We start from the raw sequence: 17,029 nt of genomic DNA on the forward strand, positions 1-17,029 counted from the left end.
AAGAAGCTAAACAACTAAGATTAAATCACAAGGAAACGGACCTCCTAACAGTGAACGATCTTACAGCTTGCGAAGTACTACATAATTTAAGACGAGAGGGAGACATGGAAGCCAGTTTAGTGGACAATTCACTAACGCAAAGACTGATTAATGTTAACATTGAGCAGGTCGCACCAAAAAGCGACTTTAAGTTGGCCTCTAAATTTGTCCCCCAACTAGCTGTGGATCCCATCGATGTCTTCTCTGATGTGGTCATCAGGGATCTGATGGCCATGAGAACTACACAAAACAGTAAGAAGACACAGTATAACACTACTAAAGAACAGCAATTGGCTATCAATACACTCCTGGAGGACAAGAACATAGTATGCAAACCCTCCCACAAAGGAGGAAATATTGTGATCATGTCGAGGCCTAAGTACGTTGCAGAAGCAATGCACCAACTTCAGGATGTTTCCTGCTATGCTGTAATACAAAAACAGGAATATTTAGCCAGCATTAGTGATCTTCATGCCTTGCTTAAAAAATGGTACGATAAGCAAATGTTATATTTGGAGGAATATCTGTTTCTTAAAACTACTAACCCTACTTTACCTTGTTTTTATCATCTACCTAAGGTTCATAAGAACATCATTGAACCCCCAGGTAGACCTATAATTTCTTCAATGGGAGGATTGACAGAAAATCTTTCTAAATTTTTGGATCACCACCTGTTCAATGTTGTACTGTCCCTGAGATCGTACATCAGAGACACTACGGATTTCATTGAAAGAGTGGAACTGTTGGAATGGCAATCGTCGTATATACTGATTACCCTACACATCACAAGTTTATACACTTGTATAGACCACAAACAGGGTCTTCATGCAGTAGAATATTTTCTGAATAAAAGAGAACTCAAATATGCAATGCACAATAAGATGCTGTTGGAACTCATTGCATTTTGCTTATATAATAACATTTTTCTCTTTCAGGACACTATGTATCGCCAACTCTCTGGTACGGCCATGGGTTCCTGCTTCGCCCCCAGCTACGCGAATTTATTCGTGGGCTGGTGGGAGGAGCAGGTAGCCTGGGCCCCTAAACTTGCCACATGGAACACCAAGGTGGTAACTTGGAGTAGATACATAGATGATCTGTTCCTAGTATGGAATGGAACAGTAGATGAAGCCAACCAGTATATCCACATGCTCAATGAGAATGAATACCATCTGAGATTCACTAGCGAGATCAGTAGTGAAAAGGTTAATTACCTAGATTTAGAAGTCAGTGTCAATGAGGGACGCATTTGCACTCAACTTTACCGCAAACCCACGGCTGGAAATAGCGTTTTACACGCTTCCAGCGGTCATCCCCGCAAACTGATGAAAAACAGCTCTTACGGGGAATTTTTGCGGTTAAAGCGCAACTGCAGCCAAAATGTATATTTTGAAAAAGCAGCAGGTGAATGCTTAGAGAGATTTTTAATGAGAGGTTACAACGCTTCAAGCCTTCATGAGACCCTTAATAGGGTAAGGAAAATACCCCGTGCTAATCTTTTCGATAAGAAAACAGGTCCGAATCCTGAAGGAAGATTCCGCATCATAACATCTTATGCTGCCGACTCCTCCAAACTGAGATCCATCTTGCCAAACACTGGCACATTCTGAAATCTGATCAGATTGTAGGGTCTGATATTCCCAACAAACCCTTAATTACTTTTAGGAAGGCCAGATCTCTGCGAGATCAAATAGTTCATAGCTATTTGCAGCCCATACAGAAACCATTGGGCACTTTGAAGGATGCAAAAGGCTTTTTCCCTTGTGGAAAATGCAAAGCCTGTGTAGCAAGCAAGAGGACATTGACATACCACGTCCCAGGTATGAAGAATGGGAGGAGGATAACTAAATTTATGTCATGTCACACAGATTTTGCAGTTTATTGTCTAACGTGTCCTTGCATGTTACGGTACGTTGGAAGCACCATTAATCCTGTCAAATTGAGGATATTAGAACACATGCGGGCCATTGCAAATAAAGATTTTACGTATCCTGTAGCCCGAAATTTCTCTTTAAAACACAATAGCGACAGGAATCTTCTCAGATACTTTTGTTTGGACCAAGTAGCAGATAATCCGAGAGGGGGCAATAGATTGCTCACACTCAGGAGACTAGAGTCTCGTTATATCATAGACCTGGAGACCAAAGCACCGGGAGGCCTAAACATGGGAGAAGAACTGGCCTCACATTTGGGTTAATAATGTGTATTTCTGTGTTATGAAATATATTCGAGTCGAATATTGAATTTCCAACATTGAATGAAATGCTTATGACATGTCCTTAGTAATGTTCCGAGTGTTTTTGTGGTTTGGCTTTCGTTCTTATTGATGAATGACGCTACTATTAGCAACATTCAGCTAGATGAATTGCTTCAGTTTTTTAATTACACCGAAGTTGTGGCAGTCCTAGTGGGCTGCAATTGCCGATCCACGGCAAGATTCTGTCCGACTTTATCACATTATAGTCTTGTGTTCTGTTCGGGAGTTGAGTTTTTCTCAACATTGCATTGTTATTCCAGCCATCAAATGTACTAAGATTTTGTATAATATCTTGGTTTGGTTTATGAGACTTTGCTTTTGCCGATACACGGCAGTATTTTGGTGTTATAAAACTGATAGCAACGCATGTGAAATTGTGATGAAAACATACACTATAAGATGGCGCCCAATGCTGCGTAAATGAATTAGTCCTTTGTTTGTTTCCATTCATGTTGTGCAAACATTGAAAATGACGCCGCGCACTGAATTTCAGATGTGAACATTGAGAAAGGGAGGGCTCTCCCGAAACGCGTCTGTTGTCTTTGAAATAAATCGCCCTGCTGAGAGATTTTGCCGTGCTCGAGAGTGCTTATTTGTCCTATGACCCGGCTGGGTATTTTTTAGGTTTTGGAGCTGTGATATATATATATATATATATATATATATATATATATATATATATATATTTGTTGCACATATGCTTTTATTGCTTTTAGGAGCATACACATGTGCACTCATATTTGCAATTACCATATTTTTGACAATACATTTCTTTTGTTATCATCATTTGCAGTTTTTGGCCAGCTTATTATGGAAAACATGTACATTTTATAATAACTGCCAATGTATAGAGAGAAAGTGATAAGCCATCCCCATCGTGAAGGACAGTGTGTCAAATAAAGTCAGAGAAGCAAAACTGTTAAGTACTGAGGGAAGTTCATTTGTTTCTTTTGAGTGCCACTAGAACCACTACTACTTATTTAGAATACTTCATGACCACAGAGCAGGTTGTAACACCAGTCCAAAACGTTAGAAGTGGGGACGAGTTGTTGCTAAACAGGTCTCTTCAATGTGACCCCAAATTGGATTTGGGTGTAGGGCTGCAAACGGGGTTATCCAGGCCATTGCTATTCACTTGGTAGGTTTAGGGGGCCTGAGGTAGGTAATCTTCGGGTACCTAATTCCTGTAAGGAGGGTGTTGATGCATTTCAACTGATTTATGGGGTCTCAGAACAGGGACACAGTGTCCCATACCTAGGTTCACTGGAATAATGCGACAGGGGAGGGGCAAATTAGGCGACAGTGTTGAGTAAATTATGCAGCAAGGAAAGATAAATTATGCAGATTAATGCGGTATATTTTGTGATAATAATACTTAATTTTTTCATAATTTGCACATTTGTTAACACTGTTTGGGCATTGCTTGCACCTCATAAGTACTAATATAACACCCAAATATAGCAGGAACCAACAAAAAGGTGACCAGTCTACCTTTTCAGAGGGCCTTCCACTGGGCAGCAATCCGTGTCACTGAGTTTTTAGTAACTTTTGATTTATTTGAGCTAGAAACCAGTTTTTTGTTTGTTAAAATCCGAAGATTATGCAGCAGATTATGGATTATGTGTTAAGTGTGGCAAATCTATAATTATGCTAAAAACGCAGCAGCCACACAATCACAAAATTCCAGTGGTCCTGCACATATCTTAATGCTTAAAGGGTGGTGTTCAAGCCTCAGAATTTACATTTAAACCTTGTAATTAGAGCTTAACAGGGCTCAGTAATTTGCATTTAGGAAGGAGCCTCGTGTGGGGTTTTTATGGGGAATGCAGGATACCTTTCTATTGTAATGTTTCTACCAGTCAATGCACTTAGTCGGAAGACTGATTCATGTGCTTTTGCAACACCTGGGTGTGTTAACGTGGTATGTGGAAGCTCTTATGGCAGTGCTTACATGGTCCACAATGGCAGGTTAAAAAGTTATGGAGCATTTGCCGTCAGTCTACCTTTGATTAGCTGAAAGCATCTACCATAGATGTTCATGCATTTACTGTGATCATATTTGAATGGGATTTGTTAAAATAGAACAAACTCAATTGTAGATGCACACACATGCACTCTTGTAGACAGCCATACTGTAATGGTGCTCAAACATTCTGAGATGGTCTCGCGCCAACAGTGCAAAGGGTGACAATATGTTAATAAAAATGAAAGACATTGGAGAGCCAAAGGTGGAGAGATGGGAGGAAAAGAGGAAGATGGGGGAGCAGGGAGATGTTTGATATCGGCAGTCAAAGGAAACATTATCCAGTCAGGGCACTGTGAGACTGAAATGCTTTTGGGTAGGACAAACAGAGGAAGAGAGAGGAACGCCTTTGAATCAGAAATAGAAAAGTGAGATAGACAACAAAGCCACCCGATCATGTGCAAACTTGATTGGCCCAAAGTCCACTCTCAGCATACACAATGTATAAGAGACAATAGGTCTTGCCACCAAACAGATGATATTGTCTGTAGCTGAGACCTAAAAATCAATGCAATAAAAGAGAACAATGGTGTTTTCATACTTAAATGGCATACAAATTATTTGTTTTGTTTTAATTGTAACCTAATGCTGTGTAAACACTTAAAATAACATTTGAATACTTTTGAAAAGAATATGAAATCATTCATATTTCATCTACTGTGCTACTTTGTTTTATATAGCCCATCCTCTTATCATGTTCATGTGGCTTTTTTATCAGAATCTGTTGATGTTCCATGGTAGATTATTCACACATTTTTGCATAGATCTTTTTTTTTCTAACACGGTATTGGTGTCACTGAAGAACTGTAGAAGAGTTAACATACAAGAAAGGCATTACATAACAATAAATACAGTACATTGGCATATTAAGTAATGGGTGGATCACATAAAAGAGGGTAGGTGGACCTTGATTGAAGGTTAGAGGTACAAGGGTGGACATACAGAGATTTGTACACCCAGATGAAACAGGATTATACTTGGGAAAATATAGGTATTTGCGCATCTGTATATCTGTATAAAATGCAAATGGCAGAAAGGTTGTCAAGGGTTGACAGAAAAATTCAGTTTTCAGAAAGAGAGTACACAGGGGAAAGGGAGCTTCAATAGGCAGGTTTGAATGCCAGGAGTGTAAAACATCTTATAAATGTATTGGATTCAGAAGCAAACTGTAAAACACCTAATCTGAATGCCTTACTCAGGCAATTATTTTGCTTATGAGAAAATGTTATAGACTTTCTTACCATTAATGGCCCTTTAACTGGATTGGAAGAGTAGTTTAAGGCTTGATATACTATTTCGTGCTCTGAAAATGCAAGCTTGGAAGCACGGAGTCATCAACACTTTCCTGAGGAAACCCTCAGCAGACCCGGCCAAGCTAAAAAACTACAGACCCAGCCATGGTCCTAGAAAAAGCCTTCAAAAGACGCCTCACCAATCATCTAACCAACCACTAGCTCCTCAGACCAACACAAATAGGATCCAGATCAAATCGCAGCAGCAGACAGCATCTCGATGATCCTTGACAGAGAAGAAACCACAGACATCATCCTACTAGACCTCTCTTGATCCTTTGACACAGTTTCCCATCTGATCCTGTTCTGATGACTTCAAGAGTCTTGCATGCCAGGACGCTCGCCCCAATGGATCTTCACCTTTCCCACTAAAAGAGCCCAAACATCGACCATGCCACCATACTCCTCAAAAGCCCAGAAACTCATTTGCGGAGTCCTCACGGCCGTCATTTTGAGGTCACTAGGTGTTGCAGAAGCAACCCTGGTTTGCCCCTTGCAACCTGTAGCACTGCTTGTGTGAGCCATAGCACAGCAGTGGCAACATTAGTGCTAAAAGACAGCGTCAGCTGCTCCCTCCTTGTTATCTGTGTCAAATAGTGAATAATATTCTATCATTCACTATTAGTGTTATAAAAAAATTGGGCACAATTAACAGGAACAGGACCTTTGGTGCTAAGTGAGGTAAGTAAAAAGAGCTTTTAAATGAAGGTTGTAAGCGTGCTTGCAATTGAGAGTGAGTTTATATGAGTGAGAGTGTGTGTATATGTGAGAATGTGTTGTCTTCGAGTATGTGTGTGGGAGTGAGAGTCAGGTAGTGGGTGAGAATGTATTAGAAAATCAGAATGAGTCTAAGAGGATGTTGGCGAATGTAAGTGAGTGAATGTGAACAAGTGAGTGAGGGAGTGAGTGATTGAGTGAGTGAGAATGTGATGACATGCTTGTGAGTCTGTCATTGGCCCTAGCATACTGAAGGTAATTTTTGTCTTACAGAAACACCCATGACAAAATATTCCTACTGGTATCCTGGAGGCAATTCTTAACATGACAGACACCTGTGACAAAATTCTGGCAATTGAAGTAAATATTGGCATCATGGGTACCCATGGTAAAATACTGGTACTGGCATGCTCAAGGTAATCATTACATATGGAACACCTGTGGAAAAATACTGCCACCCTTGAGAAATGTCTTGTCTCTGGGGCACCCATGACCAAATGCTGGTGCTATCACATTGGGGGTAATTCCCGATATAAAGGAGGACAGCCTGACATACTGGAGGTTAACAACCATGACAACATTCAGGCCATGGCATACAGAGGTAATTTGTAAATAAGGGTTATCTATGGCATATGGACATCATACGTTGAAAAATTTTGCAACATCATAATGGGGGCACCCATGGCATATGGGGTACCCATGACAAAATGTGAGCGCTGTCACAATGGAGACATTTTCTGCAATAGAGGGCACCCCTAGCACATTTTGAAAAAATTGGTGGAGGGCTGCAGGTTTCATTAGCTTGGTAGACCATTAAAGGAGTTGAAATTTAGTGAACATTCTTTCAAAGCCAATGGAATTTTAGAAAATGTATGTGAAGATTGTGCTTTAAAATGCACTATAAGATCCATTTCTTTTCAAAATGTTCTAGGGGAGTGAAAACCCCCTAAGAGGTCCAGCATACTCCCTTTGCTCACTCACTACAACTCAAGGAAAGTATTATTTCCCAGAACCTTCAAAGTGCAAGTGAGCACAGTAATATAGGTGTTACCTTAAATAGACATTTGTTTATGTTGTGTTGTTAACAAATCATCCAGTTATTATGGAACTTCAGCGATGTCAGCTACTGTGATGTCATCAAGGTTAAGGTCATGTGACATGATTTCTAGGATAAACCCAGGGTCAAGGTTCATATGTTGTCACTTCCTGTGATGACACTAAGGTAAAAGAGTAAGTGATGTCACTTCTGCTACCCCATTATGCCCAGATGTGGATCCCGGGCTCACTGTGTCACTGGATTCAAGCCATCCTGGCTGATGAGGGGTGAAACCCCGAAACCAGTTTTAGGATGCTTGTTTATGGTCCAGGGATGGCCTGGCTTGGCAGTTAGGGCTGGACTGTTTGCATGAGACAATGGGTCAAGACTGCTTTGCATATGGCCAGGTCTAAACTGGGGTTGCATGGTGAGCAAAAAATGATGGATTTAACGCAGATCTCTTGACTGGGGGTGCAGGTTTTGATTTGTTCTGCATTCAGTCCATCAATTGTATGTCTTTTGCTTTGTAAACGTGTGTCAGCATCTTGAACTGTCGGCCCTTCTGTATTGGAGCCAGTGCAGTTTCCTGTGGTGGCGTGTGGAGTGAGTCCTTCTGGGGAAATCAATGATGAGTCTTGCTGCTGTGTTTTGTATTGTCTGAAGTCTCTTCCTTTGTAGAGTGTGTTTCCGTAGTCCAGCCTGCTGGTGACATGGGCCTGCGTGATGGTCCTTCTGGTGTTGACTGGAAGCCACCTGAAGATTTTGCAGAGCATACGGAAGGTGTGGAAGAACGCAGAACAGACTGTGTTGACCTGTTTTTCCATCAAAAGCTTACTGTCTAGAATGATATTGAGGTTGTGGGTATGGTCTGTTGGGCCGCAGGTGGGCTGTGTTCCACTGGCCACCATATTTCGTTCCAGGGAGAAGTGTTGTTCCTGAAGATGAGGACTTCCATTTTGTGTACGATGAGTTTGAGACAGTTGTTTTTCACCCATTTGGCGATGTTCAACATGCAACTGTGAAAGTTGGCTCTGGTGGTGGGCTCTTCAGTCAGCGAGATGTTGAGCTGGGTGTCATCGGCATAGGAGATGATGTTGGGACCACGTGATCAGACAGTGTGTGCCAGGTGTCAGGTTGCTTCTTCCTCAGGGTCTGGAGTGATGATATAAGGGGCCCACCTCTCAATACCTCCAACTCTGATTGTAATGATTACATAGAGTATTAAAGTGATTAAGTGGGGGGGGGGAATTAGGAAGGGAACAGCTGGGAAGGAGATCTGAAAAGGAAAAGTTACTCACAAACAAAAATACACGCACTTTCCTAAGCAAAAAGACATACATTAGGACATCAGATTCTGTCCTTCTATCAGAAAATAGCTCAAGAGCTTCGTGGCTTGCGTTTATTCAGACAATCAGATTCCTAATTGACCTTTCTTTAGATCCGCTATATTGTGGATAATACTTCACTTCAGTATCAACTGCTCAAAGACATAAGCGGACTAGGTTTTCAATCACCTAAACGATCAGTGTCTTATATTTCCTTATTTTATGTGACTTTAAAAGTATTCCCAAAAACATTCATAGAACTACTTATAGAACAAGTATCACACTGATGAATATGGAAATGAGCTGGAGAAAACATGCATAGAATTTCTACTGAACAAGAATCACCCTTGTGAATAAGGTAATGTAATGGTGTCTTGTGAAGCGCCTGAATCACCCCACATGGGGTATCTCTGCGCTGTAGACCGCTGGGGAACCCGTCCTGGCTTTCCCTGTGAGATAGTCCCTACTGGGTATCTCCAAGGTGTAACCAGGCATCCCCGGCGTATGTGGGGGGCCGTTGTGGAGATGAGGCAAGCAAATGCCCAGAGTTGCCGAGTGTGATCCCTGGTTAGTGTAGGCACCGAGGTGAGAATTATCGAGTCCGCTGACCCTGGTCCACGACCCTGCCGCGTCGGGAATTGAACCCTGGTCCCGGGCAGTCCCTGCTTCCGGGTCTGCCGCCTCTAACCAGTGAGCCACACCACCCCATAAGGTAATGATCTTGAGAATCAAAACAAATGTTCTTAATAATTCACTGAAATGGTTTTAACAAGATTCGCAATCTTACCTGTAGAGTACGACCTACTCTACTTCTGAATCTGGGTTAGTGACAGGTAATGCCCCCAAAAGCTAGCCTCACGGGAGCCGATCAAGAAGAGAAGCCTCAGCAGATTCTAAACTCCTCCTGCAGCTCAGCGAGCGTTGTAGCAGTCTTCAGGCACCCAGAACTCTCCACCGATCAAAAGAAGAAAGCTGGCCTCACCGAGAAACAGAGCCCCAAGATCCTCTTCCTCCTTCACCAAAAGATGCTGAATAGTGAGCACGGGGAACTAGGCGCGGCCGCTGACGTCATCGTAGGCACGCACATGCCAAATCTTACGCATCTCGCGTGAGATGCCAAATCTCACGCATTCTGAGTGGGAAAACGTTAGTAGAGAACAAATATACTAGGACACAAGAACATGCATCTTTAAACATTTGCGCCACCACAATCCTCCAGGGGCTACTCTATGACTTTTACCACATAAAGGTTGATCGCACAGGAACAGGCGTATGTGCCTACAGGATGGGGCGGGCCCTAGACCGCAAGCCGCCCTAGTCCTGACACCAGGGGAGTCATGTAGGTATTGCAGAGGGTGGGGCTGAGGGACGATCCTTGGGGAACGTTGCAGATTTAGGCTCCAATGTGAATGGTGGAAGTTGGATCCTATGAGTTCTTCTGGAGAGGATTAATGGGATCCATTTGATGGCATGTCCCTGGATTCCGATGTGGTGGAGTCTGTTGATCAGGGAGTTATGTGAGATGGTGTTGAAAGCTGATGACAGGTCCAGGAGGATGAGAGCTGCCATTTCATCGTGGTCTTGAAGGGCCCTGATGTTGTCAGTGGCTGCAATCAGGGCTGTATGTGGCTGTAGTTGGCTCAAAAAACAGATTGGGAGGGGTTCAGTAGGTTGTGGTGCTCCAGGTGGTGGGTGAGTTGCCAGTTCCTCACGAACTTTTGCCTGAAGTGGGGGCATAGAGATGGGCCTTTTGACTGTGTCTGCAGATGTTTTTTTCAGGAGAGGCCTAACTTCCATTTGTTTTCAGTCCTCAGGGAAGGAGGCTGATGTGATGGAGGTATTCAGGACTTTCTGAGTTTGTTGTCGATTGTCTTGCTTCAAAGGTTGAAGACGTGGTGGGGGCAGGGGTCTGTGGGTGCTCCAGAGTGCACAGAATTCATGATGGAGATGCTTTCTTGCATAATGAGGAGGTACCATTAGGTGTTCGGTGTTTGTATCTGTGGATGTGAGCAGGTTGATACTGTCTGTGGCAGAGGGTTGGGGTTCGAAGTTTTCCTAGTGGGCTGAGGTGTTGTTGTGGATGAAATATGTAAGGGTTTTGCATAGTTCTTGGCAGCAGTGGGACTGGAGAATTCCTTCAGATGGTGAAGAGTTCCTTGCTGTGGCTTGCGCTGGCGTCTGTGCGGTCTGCTAGGGTGTTCTTCTTTCAGGAGGCGTTGTTACTGTTTCAGTGGTGTCTGGAAGGCGGTGCGGTCTTTCATTTTTTAACTGATGCACCTCTTCCTCTCTAATGGCCAGCTGATGCCCTTGGTGGATTTCAGCTCTCAGTGAACCAGCTGGCTCTTATGTTTGGTCCTTTGATATTGGCTGTCTTTATGGGGGCGATTGTGTCGGCACATTCTGTGATCCACCGGGAGAAGTTTTTGCAGCTTGTTGTGCATCAGGTGTTAAGTCTGAGAGGTGGGAGCAGAGCGTGTTGTTCCACTGGTCTTCTCATATCTTTACCAGTCTCTGCACATTGAGCTGGGGGGTACAATGCAGGTATAGGTGAGTCTTGGGATCGTGAAGTGGATGGTTTAGTGGTCGGTCCAGGTGAGCTGTGTGGTGTGGCTCTACTTGACTCTGTCGTTGAAGGTGAAGATGAGGTCAAGTGTATGTCCTGCGATGTGGGTGAGATCGGGGACCAGTTGTTTGAGGCCGATTTTGTTCATGTTCTCCAGGAGGTCGGTTGTGTTGGTGTCGCTAGGGTTATTGAGGTGGAAGTTGAGATCCCCTAGGAAGATGTAGTGCTTGAAGTCTTTGAGGTCTGGGATGGTGTTGCAGAAGTTGGGGCATGGGCCTGGTGGTCCATAGGCGAGGCTCCCTTTGATGGTACTTTTTCTGTTTGTCTGGAGTTGAAAGTTGAGGTATTCCATGATCGGGTTGGGTCATTTGAGGAGGTTGTGCATCGAATGGTGTCCTTGTGGATGATGGCAATTCCACCTCCTTGTTTGTTGGTTCAGTCCAACATCAGAATACTCACCTGCACCAACTTCCTGCTTCCCCATGCTGAGAATGCAGAGAATGATCTATGAGTGGATACCAAACAACACCTCGAAAACAGACACCCAAGCCCTCATCATCAGCAGGTTAGACTGCGGGATTGCCCTCTACTCATGTATAACCACCAAAGGATACAGACAATCCAGAACACAACAATCAGACTGGTCCTCAACCTTCCCACTCCAGTATCACCCCACACAACACCAGGAAGGCAGACACCCAAGCCTTCATCATCAGCAGGCTAGACTACGGGAATGCCCTCTACTCAGGTATAACCAAATAAGGATACAGACTACCCAGAACACAACAATCAGACTGGTCCTAAACCTGCCCACTCCAGTATATCACCCCACACCATACCTGAGGGAATGCCACTGACAGATACACATATGTGCAAAGATCATGTTTCTCACCAGCCTCGGCCCGTGGAGGGAGTTGTGGTGGGGAAGAGAGGCGGGGCGTGGGAGGGGCAGGGTGGGGGGTGCTTAAAACCAGCATATGGATAATTGGAGGTAAGTAAACAATTTAATTAATAAAACAAATTTCGTAGCGTGCCCTGCATCACAAAATGTGATGCCGCGCGCGCTACGAAATTCATTTTATTACCTAAATTGTTTACTTACCTCCAATTATCCATATGCCGCTTTTTAGCACCCCGCACCCCACCCTGCCCCTCCCCCACCTCTCTGACCCACCGCAACTCCCTCCACGGGTTGTGGCTGTTTCACACACACAGTCAAAGCATTACACAACACAAGTCCAGCGTACTTGAACAGCTGTGAACATCTGCACAAAACCTTCAGGCATCTCTGCTCAGCTGAACTCTCTCTAGTACATGTTCCAGGCATACACAAAACAGGTCAGGGGGTACAGTCTTGTCGCACACCACCTCAGAACCTCCTCAACTCTTGAATACCACAAGAAGGCAAGAAGCTGAAGGATCTTCTAGTAATTCCCCTGGAAGCTAACCTTCACTAACATGCAAAGTGCCAGGATAGCCTCATGTGTGATAGTACGCAATGAAAATACACACAACATGACATAATATAGCAAATGAATAATAAAGGGCATACCATGCAGCGATTTTCTAGTAGCAGGGAACTGTAATATATAATTTTCTACTCAACTGTGGTAATCAGAATTGGATCAAACTGTGTTCATAATAACATAGGATTTGTAGAAAAAAACTTTTTTTATGTGTTTCAGACCATTATAGTAGAAAGTCCCAAGTCCCAAGTCCCTCTTCTGTGCGTGTTGTTGAATAATGCTTTACCGTAAATTAGCTCAAGTCAGTAAGCGACCTGGTATATTGAACTCCTTCCCAGTAACCTCTATAATGTGCAATAGTCCATTTAATTGTCTGACATCCCTTCTCAGCTCTGGGGAAGTCTCTCTGTGTGGCAGAGCGCAGACTTACCAGACCATGTAGACAAGTTACATAAATGTACAGCAATGTCAAAGTCACTGCGTATAAGTCAAATACTGAAAGATGCTATTCACATTAATTACTATTTATACACAAAACCCTCATTAATATGGATTTGAAAATATTTCTCTTTCTAATGCGGACTCATTATATTCCCAGTAGGGCATAAGATATTTGGTTCCTTGTATTTATTAAAAGCAAGATTGTTTTTGTGCCATCCATGAAAATCGCAATTTTCGGGTGTTGTGATCAGTTGTTTTTTTCCCAAATGCTCAACCAGAAAATCATAGATACGGTTGTATTATTTGTATAAAGATATAGCTGCGTGTTTAGGGTACTTGTAGATCTCTTATCTTCCCCTCAATTAAAAAATGCTTCTGACGGTACTTCCTACTCTTCCAAATCAAGGAATAGTTTGTTTCTTCCCTAATTACCCCTGACCAAAGGAATAATTAATTCTCATAAACAAACTTGACTATCACCAAAACAATTCTGATTCTGCAAAAGCCATGGTCTAAACCCCGAATATTTGTACTTTTGGAATTTCGGTAATTGGCAGTTCTCATTGAAACTTTATGTGCATGCCAAAAGGAGAACCCCTGCTCCCATTACCAGCAATGCAAATAATTTTCTTTCTTTACTTTTTTTTACCAATTTCAGGAGTAAATCGCCACCAATTTTAATTATGAGAAATAATCGGTAAAGTGTTTTGGCTACTAATAAACTCTTGAGTGTGTGGGGAGATTTTAGGACACTATGGGCCAGATGTAGGAGAGGAAAAACCGGTCGGTAACGGCCGAATTCGGCCGTTACCGACCGGTATTTAGGATTCGGCATGCAGGGGTCAGCATTTTACAGAATCGGTAAATTTACCGATTCGGTAAATTTACCGATTATGTAAAATACCGAATCGGTAATTTTACCGATTCGCTAATTCCACATGTAGGTGACACTCCTGAGAGTGCCACAGGCCCTTAAGAGTCGGTATTTTACCACCCAATCCTATTGGGTGGTAAAATACCGATTTCAGGTGTGCATGCACATCTGTGCATGCACACCTGTGCCATGTGGCACACAGACATGCCCTAAGGGCATGTCTGTGTGTCACATGGCACACATGCCTGTATTTGGGGTGCTAGAGGGTGTCAAAGTGACACCCCCTGCACCCTTGCAGGATTCGGTATTTACCGATTCGGTAAATACCGAATCGGTATTGCCCATTGATTCCTATGGGCTTCAAGGCCCATAGGAATCAATGGGCAATACCGATTCGGTATTTACCGAATCGGTAAATACCGAATGTTACCGATTCGGTAATTCAAATTTCTGAATTACCTGCATCTCCCACCTTCATATTTACCGATTCATAAATACCGAATCGGTAAAATTCAGTATTTATGAATCGGTAAATAGGAATTACCTACATCTGGCCCTAAGTACAGTACAGTACCATTTTATAGTGCTGTATTATATCACATCAGAAGCATTGCACACATTTACATAGTGTTGTCATTGTGTGCTATATGTTTCACCATTCTACATTTACATAGAATTACTTTATACCGTGTTTTGGTATGTACGAACCATGCAAATGTAGACAATATAAGTGCAGACAATTAAAAGTGCACACCCGGCACTAGATCTAAATCTACCCATTGAAAATGGACGTATGGATGCATGGTGCACTAAAATAAATAGCACTTTGAAATTGTACAGAAATTCCATTTATGTAGTGCTAACTACCGCAGACGAAGTATTAAAATGGTTTAAGGTGAGTAGCAGTATCCAGAAGCCCAGAGCTAGGGGTAAGTCCATTTGTAATTGGTGTTAGTCTTGCACGTTAAAGCAAACGATTCCATGTATTAGTTTGTTTGTGGTCCATTAGTGACTTAGGTGTGATCATTAGGATGGCTATGTGAGAACCAAATGATTTAAACAAAAGCTTGAAGGTAGACCGGCTTGAGATTTAAGAATAGTTTTTGTATAAAAAAGCATATAAGTAAACAAAGGTGCATGGAAAATAAAGGAGGGGAAATATAAACTCAAGATAGTGCTTGATTTGAATACATATAGCAGGTAGGTTTGTCGCAATAGTATGCAATCTGTACACCTGTGTAAATGTAGGTAGGTAGAAAATAAGTTTATTTATACAGTGGTCCATAAAATTTTTAAAACACACGGTAAACAATTAAAATCAATAAAAGGGTCCCATCTTACTCCCCAACAACCCCATCCCATTTTAATTCCTCATTAAAATTCTGTTTAACTGACCGTAAAAACTGAGCACATCTAAATAACCCACTCCACAGCTTAGGAGAATACCATATTTAAAACACAGAGGTCTTAAAATCTTAATTTGAGTTGCAAAATAAAAAACACTGTCCATTAGTATATGTAGCAAGGAACATTTTACATTCAAGGGGCGGGAGCAGGGTCCACTATTATCCTGGACCCTTGCCCGGGTTGGGGGGCAATGAGTAAATTGGATTACATCCCACCCTGACCCTTAATATTTAATTCCATAACCCTGGATCTGGTAACTGTAATAAATAGGGAAAGACAGTGTCCTGGCCCAGAGTAGAAATTGAGAAGCTGATAGATTGTTTCTTGCTCAGGTGGAATAGGTCATTGGATTCAGACACCAAAGCAACAGACTCTTTCAATGCGTGTAAAGAAACTGTTTTTAAATTCTGCTCTAAAGGAAACTGGCAGGTACTCACATCAGTGAAAAAAGCAAGCCCAATGCTTGCTGCCGACACCAATTTACCAGCAACCATGAAGAAGTGTGACATTGAATATCCCAGTACTCATAATAACAGTTCATGCAATAATCACACGCCATAATACAATTTGCATTAAAGGCCATGAATTAGGGTTGGGTTGCAACGTTTAATCAACGATAACATAACATTTAAATAACATCAAATATTTGTACTGTAACATCCCTTTCACCAAACACTTCTCACCAGACTTTCAACCCAATGCCCCATACCTTGTTTCATTCTTTTCCACTTTCACTCACAACCCTCCTTCCAATCCCCATTCTCTCTTTCACTTGTCCTCCCAAATATCCTCCAATGTAAAAAATGACTATCTACCCCACCAAAATACCGCCTACGCCCCTTGCAACCTGTTCTAACTTTGGCAATCACTGTGCAACATAGTCGCCTAACCCACATCCCCATGTGTGCTGGGTGGGTAGATGGATCTTTTTTTTTTTTACAGGAAATGGACCCCTTCCGGTGGTGCCCAGGAGTCAGGAACAGGCTGAACCTGGCTCTCCTGCCTCCTTTATACCTATTATAAACTCCCACCCCTCCCCCGCAATTCTGCCTGTCCCCTGTCCTGGCCTTGTTCCTGCACGAATCTCTCAGCAGAAGACTAGTCTGCAACTATTGCTTTCCCCGGCACCTGCCATCGTGCAATAATCACACGCCATACCACCATTTAGCATCAAGAACCATTTACTAGGACAGGGTTGCAACATTATTCAACTATCATATATAACATTTAAAGAACAACAAACATGTGTAATGTAACATTCCTTGCACAATCCATATCACCATCTTGCCCATGCCTCCTGCAGTGGAAAAGAAGAAATTAGCATCAACACACCCATGTCCCCAGTCGTCAATCACCCTGGCAGCTTTCTTTTCCATACATAGCGCTCACAACAGCTAGACCGCCGCATACCAATCTGGCGTATCTGTCTCAAACCCCACCCCAATCGTGCCACAAAAGTGGCTGCCTCAATCCTGAAAGAATGTGTCCCAAAATAAGCCGGATCCCTGCCCAACTTTCGCAAATTCCTGCACAGAACTGCCAGTAACTGAAAAGCAGTAACTACCTCCATGTTCATGGCAAAATATTAC

The sequence above is a fragment of the Lissotriton helveticus genome, chromosome 2_2, assembly GCF_964261635.1.
Source record: "Lissotriton helveticus chromosome 2_2, aLisHel1.1, whole genome shotgun sequence".
Lineage (NCBI taxonomy): Eukaryota > Metazoa > Chordata > Amphibia > Caudata > Salamandridae > Lissotriton > Lissotriton helveticus.